Here is a 7,923-nt window from a genome sequence, read left to right as displayed (position 1 = left end):
TCTTTTTCTTTCACGAAATAAAAGCACGGCACCACCGTAGGTTTCTAGCTATATATCACGGTCATGAATTTTATTCTTACAAGAAGTAATAAATACAATGCTCCCACTCAGAAACAAAACATTGAATTTCGATGGGCATACCCCCCCAATGCGAATGAGCACGTTAAGGAACTTCCTGACAAATATACGCTTGCCTCAACGCCAACTGAAGCATATAAATTCTGCAGTTACTGGTGGGACAAAATGAAGATTGCTTGCAAACGCCTTTTTTTACCGATTTAATTTGCACGCGATGGTGTGTGCGCCTGTGAGTGTGTACTCTCCGCATTTTATAGTTTGATCTGCAGCTTCGTTGCTAAGAAGGTTACGGGTGCATGTTTTGGTAACGCCAATTCAGGCAGTTGAGTCTGTCTGTCTGTCTGTCTGTCTGTCTGTCTGTTGGTCTGTCTGTTGGTCTGTCTGTCTGTCTGTCTGTCTGTCTGTCTGTCTGTCTGTCTGTCTGTCTGTCTGTCTGTCTGTCTGTCTGTCTGTCTGTCTGAGGAGTTCTTTTTTTCGAAACGAACCAAATCTACAAACCGAAAGTAAGTCAGGTAAAACTGCAGTGACAAGCAAAACTCGGCAACCTTCCCCTAGAAAAGAGGTGGCAAGAAAATAGGTGATATGACGCACTGCAAACGTGTACGCATATCGTATTTCGCATCGAAAATAAGCGAGATTCTGCTGTGACACCAATCAAAATGAGCCAAATGCATTTGCCCAAAGGGAGTTTGCTTTTGGCGTGACTGCTCGGACTGTTCGTGGGTGTTCTCAGAAGGTTCTTCTTCTTTTTCTTTATTTGCTTTGCGGAGTTGGCTTATGAATTCAGACAGCAATTCAGACATCGGCGAAAGATCTGTCTCCAGACGTCGACGACAAAGCTACCGGAAAAAAAAGTGAGCGACATGAAACTGAGAGATATGAAACAATCATGTCATCCGGTCCCCCTCCCCACGGAGGAAATCTGGTTATATTTAGTTTCTTTTTTACTCCCATATTTACTATTTTAGTACTTAACTAAATAGCCGCCGCTTACAAGCTCTGGCAAATCCCCCCTCTTTTGAAGCATTCTGGAAACTCATGGCAAGGCAATGAAGAGCTTGCTTACTTTCAGGCGTGCCCAAAAGAATTATCCTTCGCAAGAATTCGAAAAGGGCTGCTCATTTCTGCCAAGAGGACTCATGTGGTCTTCATGTATAGTTACACTGTTCTTGTAGCCCTGTTGCATGTGCTTAATGCCTTTTCCGCCAAAACTCAATCGTACAATTCTGGAAAGTCAATTTAAATAAAGTTTACTTAATAATGTCGCATCAACTTGAATGTTTCAATTCAATACGAGCCAACAGCCCAGTCGTCGAACGCCGTATCCGAAAAATGCGGCGACGCCGTCACCTCAAGGAAACGACCCCAAGGCCAGACCCACCAGTTCCCGAGGACATCCCGCGAGGCCTTCAGGTCCTTCTGCACAAGGCCCGCTCCGGCACAGCCGTCACTCCTGACGTCCGCGACCGATGGACCTGGTACCGACGTTTCGGCAGAAAAAGACCAGATGGCTCCACACCTGTTCCCCCTCCTACCCTTCCCTGCCCCTTGTGCAGTGCCGACCAACCCACCATACACCACCTTCTCTGGAACTGTGCCAGACTCTCCGAGGAACGGCGTAGGTGTCTACCTCCTCACGTCACTTCCCTTCAAGAATGGATAACGCCTTCGAGCGACGTGAAAGAAACTTTACTGACCCTGTGGGCATTTGCTGAACGTACAGGTGTAGTGAAAATGACCTAAATCAAGTGGTCCGTGTGCGGGGCGGACATGCTTTGTGATTGAACCCAATCCCCCCCGCTGGTTTATTTCCCCTCCTCTTCCTCCCCTTCCCCTACACGAGGCGTTCGACCTCTCCCTTCTAAATAAATTCATTCAATTCAATATCTTAATATTGCTAAAATTTACGGCATAACTTTTAATTACTTGTGGCCAAAAACTTCAGCTGGCTGACACGTAAGCATATCCTATGAATAGCTTTGACAGCGTTGCACCTAGATACGGTAACAAACCTTTTCGTTTTTCTCAAATTCACTTTAAGTGGATATGGCTCATTCGTAAAAGAGAGAAAAAAGACAGAGGCCTCGTATGTGTGTGTGTGTCCCTCGATTCAGCCACCCCGGCCAAAGTTGAAACAATTCTGGAGCTATACGTTTATTTAGCCCAAACGCTTCGTAACTACTAAATCTGGTTGCAATGTACATACTTGCCAACATTGGTGAGCAAAACAAAACATTAGTCATATTAGAGGCAAAACATCGACGAACAACTAGTAGTCGCAGTGTTCTTTTAATTGAAAATAAATGTGTGCTTGATATTTGCGACAGCAAATAAAAATACGCGTCGAAAACAATATTTTGACCCAAAAATACAAAAAGAGCCCACGCGAGCCTGGACCTCGTGGTAGCGTTCCAAGTGTTCAAAGTTCAACAGTAACAAAAGATGGTAACAAAACAGTAGCAAAACAGTAACGAAACAGTAACAGTAACAAAACAGTAACAGTAACAATGGTGCGAGCACTGTGACGCGGGAAAATTGAATTGACTTTAGGAAACCTTCACCTCGTTTACAGTGGGAGGAGTGAGACGGAAGGAAAAAAGCGTAAGTGGTGAGCAGTGGTGAGGAGAGAAGAGGGGCATCCACGTGGCAGATGCGGCAGATGTTTTTTGAAGATATTTGCAGGGAAGGGAGCAGATACGCAAGCAATTCTTTTTTTTTTTTTTTTTCTAAAATCACGACTTCGCTAACAGCTCGGCGCAGCCAGTCATGCATTTGAATGGCAGTGGTAAAGGAACCAGTGCGGGAATGATGGCATTTGTTTAGGATCCCCCCGCTTTTTGCTTTTTAAGGGGCATTGCGTGATCAAATGTAACGAGTAACGGAACACTACACGTTACCCTAAAATTTTTAGTGTAAGTGCTCTACCCGCTTTTATTTTGAAGCGTAAAGAGTGCGCTACTAAATTACAAAAAAAAACTCATTAACGCTAACGCTTCACTTGTGAGGCGTTACTGCCAACAAGAGGTGTAACCCGCATCGACAGCTCGTGACACACATATGCGGCTATGATTATTCTCCAATAGCGATGTTGCCAATGGTACGTCCTACGCCTGTTGCTTCAAAACGAACGGAAGAACCTTGAGTGTTGGCTTGGGCTTTGTTTGCCCATGCAAGTGCTTATCTGGGGCAGATGAACTTCTTCCATACATAGTAGTAGGGTGCTGGCAATAGAGCCCTGCACAGGACTGATTTTAAGGCCCGGGCCCGGCCGGAGCCCTCTTTGTGAAGCTCTGGCCCGAGCCGGGCCCGTAACACCTATACCGGGTCCGGCCCGGGCCCGGGCGTCCATAAGCGAGGCTGCCCGGGCCTGGTCATTTATTTTTAAGCCTAGTGAGCGCCTACGCGTGTGTGGTTATACCCGAACTTAGACGCTGAAGAAAATTTGTTTATTATATATTTTTAGTGCCTTCGTAGTGGGCAATCAGACGGAGCATTTATTCTGTACAAACACGTCATGAACTGAAATGCAAAAAAATTATGGTTAAGCAGTGCACGTACTTTAGCTACCATCTGAAGTTCACGTCACATCCCTACAAGATAGACACCATCACCTTTGATGACCAGATTATTCGCAACTTTAGGTGGTTGTCTCGGGCACAAGTTGGTATATTGCTGAAATTTTTTGCTCCGCGTTTGAACCCACGAGCATGTACGTGCATTGAAATATTTTACCTGCGGTGGTTGCTGAGTATTGGTGTTTCTCTAGCATGCGAGTTTGGTTCCCGCCACTGCGGCCGCATTTCGGTAGGGGCGACATATAAAACACACGTGTACATAGACATAGGTGCAGAGCTCCAGGTTGTCTGAATTAATCCTTTTCCCGCTAGGGCATTCCTTGTAATCGTACCTTCGGTATGTTATACCCCAAAATATAAAATTTTGATGCAGTACATAAAGTGGCATTAAAAATACAGTATAGTGAGTATCAGACCTAGGAAATCATGGTTTTAAAGCAATGCGTACAACTAACATCAACAAGCGTCTAAAAATAAATTCAGAACATTCCTTTAGTGCTCTTTTCTACACTTCACGTCGGAAATATTAACGGCCTGGCCCATGAATTCAAGACCGAGCCCGGCCCGGGCGCATGGCGTCGAGCCCAAGCCCGGCCCGGGCCCGCCGATGATAAATTTCGGATGGCCCGGCTCGGCCCACGGGACCGGGACCGGGCTTTCGGGTCATCCCGGGCTTGTGCAGTGCTCCAGCTGGCAATGCCATTTTTGGCCAATCCTTCTTGAGGATATGTGACCGGTGCCAAAGTGTTTGTTGTGAGTATGGGCTTGGGGCCACAACGGCGAGCATTGTTCTATTCCTCTTTGCAGTTAGCGCCGAAATCAAGCAGTCATGAGCAGTTTCTTTTTTATTCTCCCTCGCAGGCCTTATAACAGCAGTACGTACGCTCTTGGGAAATCCTGTGGTTCAGCTTCACCACAATGCTTTGAACTGGCCGATACATTCAGCAAGCAGCAAAATTTTGGTGGATGACGCTGCGGAACACAATGTGACTGAAAGTTTCGTCTTCGCTGTGGCATCACGCAACGCAACGTTCGCCGTTGCGCAGTGTCACTGCGCAGATCACGGTTTTGAGTAAAATGGGACGACCGCTGCTGTCATTCGCCGAATTTCTTTTGTTGGTGGCATAGATTAGTCACAGTAGCGCATTGTGGTGGAGCGAAACCACAGGATTGACTGGAAGAGTAGCAGTGTTTCCCTCCCGGCGCCGGTACGCAGTTTGTCGCTCTTGATGATGGTCTAATTATGCCTTATCAGCTCGGGGAACCTGGCGTGATGTTATCTCATAAAGGCAGTTCTTTTTTTTTTATTATTTGTGAGAAAAAATCGTTTCCGCTCCTGGTTTGTTAGCGTGCTCAGCGCCGGCCCTTACAAACTTGAAGGCAACAATACCTCCTAAGCGAAGCCCTTGGCAGAATAAGCCTGGTACTACGCTTCATCTGACAGCTGTCACTCGTGCACGTCATCTCCTTAGGCCTGAAGAAGTGCTTGCGGGACTGCTCGTTATCCCTACACGATATCCTAGCAGACAGCACGACCGCAAGCCGAAACCACAAGGGGGGGACTCACGCACATGGGCGCTGTAGTCGCTGAACCCGGTGCAGACCATCTGTTATAAGCGCCGCTTTTGTCGTGCGCGATAAGTATCTCGAGCGTAGAAAATGCGGCTTTCCAAAAGCGTAATTTTTAAACATGGAGGGGAACTTCATCGTCGATTGACCCGCCGGTGGTTGCCTGACAACAACATCAACAACAGAAACAACACCGCAGTCCTACCTCTGCTCTGAGAGAAACGGCACACCGGTAGGCGCCACACTGTGAGCGGACTAAATAAGCGGACCACAACAACACGCTCGCCCAACATCCCGTCGTTTCTCCGCCCCTGCGCGCTGGACGCTCTCGTCCGGGCAGCGACAAAGTCTCACCTTTCGGCCGCAGCAGTAATCATCACCCCTCCCCGCGATACAACCGCCTGGCGTGCAGTCTGATTACATGGTATCGCTCGCGCGCGCACACTACAGTGATGCCACCCCGCGGAACTTAGCTTGCCTTTGCTGCGTCGTGCGACGCCGCGAGAAGTTTCGAAGTGACACGCTCAGCCCGCCGGTACCAGACGCGGCGTTGAGCGGGGTGGGTGGCGGGTGGGTCATTGTCGGTCATTATCACCACAACCAAGGGAACACGCATCCTGCCAGTTCTCTCTCTAGCCATCGCTCTCGCAATTCCATCGTCCACGTCGCGACGATGTCACTGACGTCTTCTCGATACTAGCCACTTATGTAGAAACTATGTGGTAATCGGAAGTATGGTGATGATGAAGTACGCATGGACGGGCGTGCATCGTGACAACCAAGGGGGCAATAAAGTGCAGTCTGGACTGCGTTCAACTCGGAACGTGAATATGTCGCCGCTGCTGGCTGCACAGCATAACGGGTTTGCCGGGAATGTAAGGTTCGGAAGGGGAGGCTACAACAGCAAGGGACGTAAAAATGAACTACTGTTACAGTCCTTCTTGTTGGTATCGATATCAGTTTAGAGCATACTATATACGCGGCGACTTGGGTTAACTCAGAAGTTTGCTGCGCTGCCACTCGTGAAGCAGGGGCAGTTCTTTTTTGTGTGAATCACGGGGGACATCATTGCTCGCTTGTTACACAGGTTAGAAATATGTTATGCGGTAATAACCATCCCATATTCCAGTTTCTCTACTTGATGTCAGCCTGGTCTGGAGACGTCTCAGGTGCACACTACCCACTTAGTTCTATTTTCTCCCCTCGAAAGTTACGAAGTAACAGTGATGTGATATAACCTTTTGTTTGTGAGGTTCTGTAAGACTGTGTGTATTGGTGCCAAATTGAATGCTAAGGTTGGGTTGATATCAATCGTCTGACCCATCAAGCTGTAGGAATCAATGCTAGGCTGACATCTCCGTCACATTAAAGATCTATCTATCTCTCTTATTGTATAATTTCTGCTACCATTACGTATGCGCCAGAACTACTTTCCGTATATCACGGAATGACCAACGTTTATCAGTAGCTTTAAAGTCTGCCGTATAATCTCGCACGTGTTCCAACAGTTATTTGAACAGTAGTTCACTAATACGCGTGCGTGTGTGTGCACACACGCGTGTGTGCGTGCGCGTGTGTGTGCGCGTGCGTGAGAGAGAGAGAGAGAGAGAGAGAGAGAGAGAGAGAGAGAGAGAGAGAGAGAGAGAGAGAGAGAGAGAGAGAGAGAGAGAGAGAGAGAGAGAGAGAGCAGTATGGAGGGCGTTTGCATTCCAGGCAGCCAAACACGGTAGCCGAATGCTACCGGGGTATGTGCGGCAGCCGAAGGCGTAATTGCCAGGCTGGTGCCTCGAATACCCCGTCATCATAATACTCTGACTGCGCGCGTAACCGCTCACCGAAGGTTTCGGCAGACAGGCGTCGCTACTGCAGCGTTGGTAATCGCGCCTTCATGCAAGCCATGCTCCGAGGCGTGCAGGTCTCGCCTCGGCGAAAGTGTTTCGTTCTTTGTGGCGTTTCGAGGAGGCGGAGCTTCGTTAATTAAGCAGCCAGCTTAGGGCCGACACGGGAGGAAGAAGAAACCATTTTCCTCCGGAAAAAACACGGCTCAGTCCTCGGGGACGTTCGACGCCGTGTGAAGAAATTGTACTCCGCTCTGCGCTGGCACCTTTTTGTTCTGATTTCTGTTCCTTCATTTCCTTTTCAACTGTTCCTTTTCTGTTCTTGAAAGCGTCGACAGGGTCTCGCTAATGGTCCTACTTTTTTCGGAGGCGGAGCGAGGATTAAGAACAGTAATCAGACGACGAAAGGCAGCACGAAGCACTTAGCAGGCAAAGGGAATAAAAAGAATCAGTTTTTACTTCGTTTTGTGAACGTTGCTGAGTCGCAAGTGACATGCTTGAAGCGTGAACACTCCCTTGGAGTCTTTCCGAGGATGGAATCGTCTTTTCGCTGTATTTCTTTTTTCAGGTACTATGGACAGACGAAGTTTTTTGGCAACTGCTGGAGTCATTATGAAGATCCCCGGGACTTGCGTTGTAGAACAAAGTAACGTTCTATTTGATGCTACAATATTTTACCTGAAGCTTGGAGTTCCTAGTAAACGACTCCAAAGTAGTACAAGCTTTCGTCGCCTGGCTATGTCTGCTTTCCACTCTGTGAGGCTCATAAGTTAAATCTCTTTTTGCACGTCTTTGCGGAATTTGGTGTCATGCGGCTAGTTATTCCTTACATTACTGAAAATTGGTCGCCTTGACAACAACAA

Source organism: Haemaphysalis longicornis, unplaced genomic scaffold (genome assembly GCF_048455015.1).
Source record: "Haemaphysalis longicornis isolate Haplotype H1 unplaced genomic scaffold, Haemaphysalis longicornis Haplotype H1 scaffold_4, whole genome shotgun sequence".
In the NCBI taxonomy this organism is placed as follows: domain Eukaryota; kingdom Metazoa; phylum Arthropoda; class Arachnida; order Ixodida; family Ixodidae; genus Haemaphysalis; species Haemaphysalis longicornis.
The sequence above is the reverse complement of the archived record's forward strand: the minus strand, read 5'-3'. Positions refer to the sequence as shown.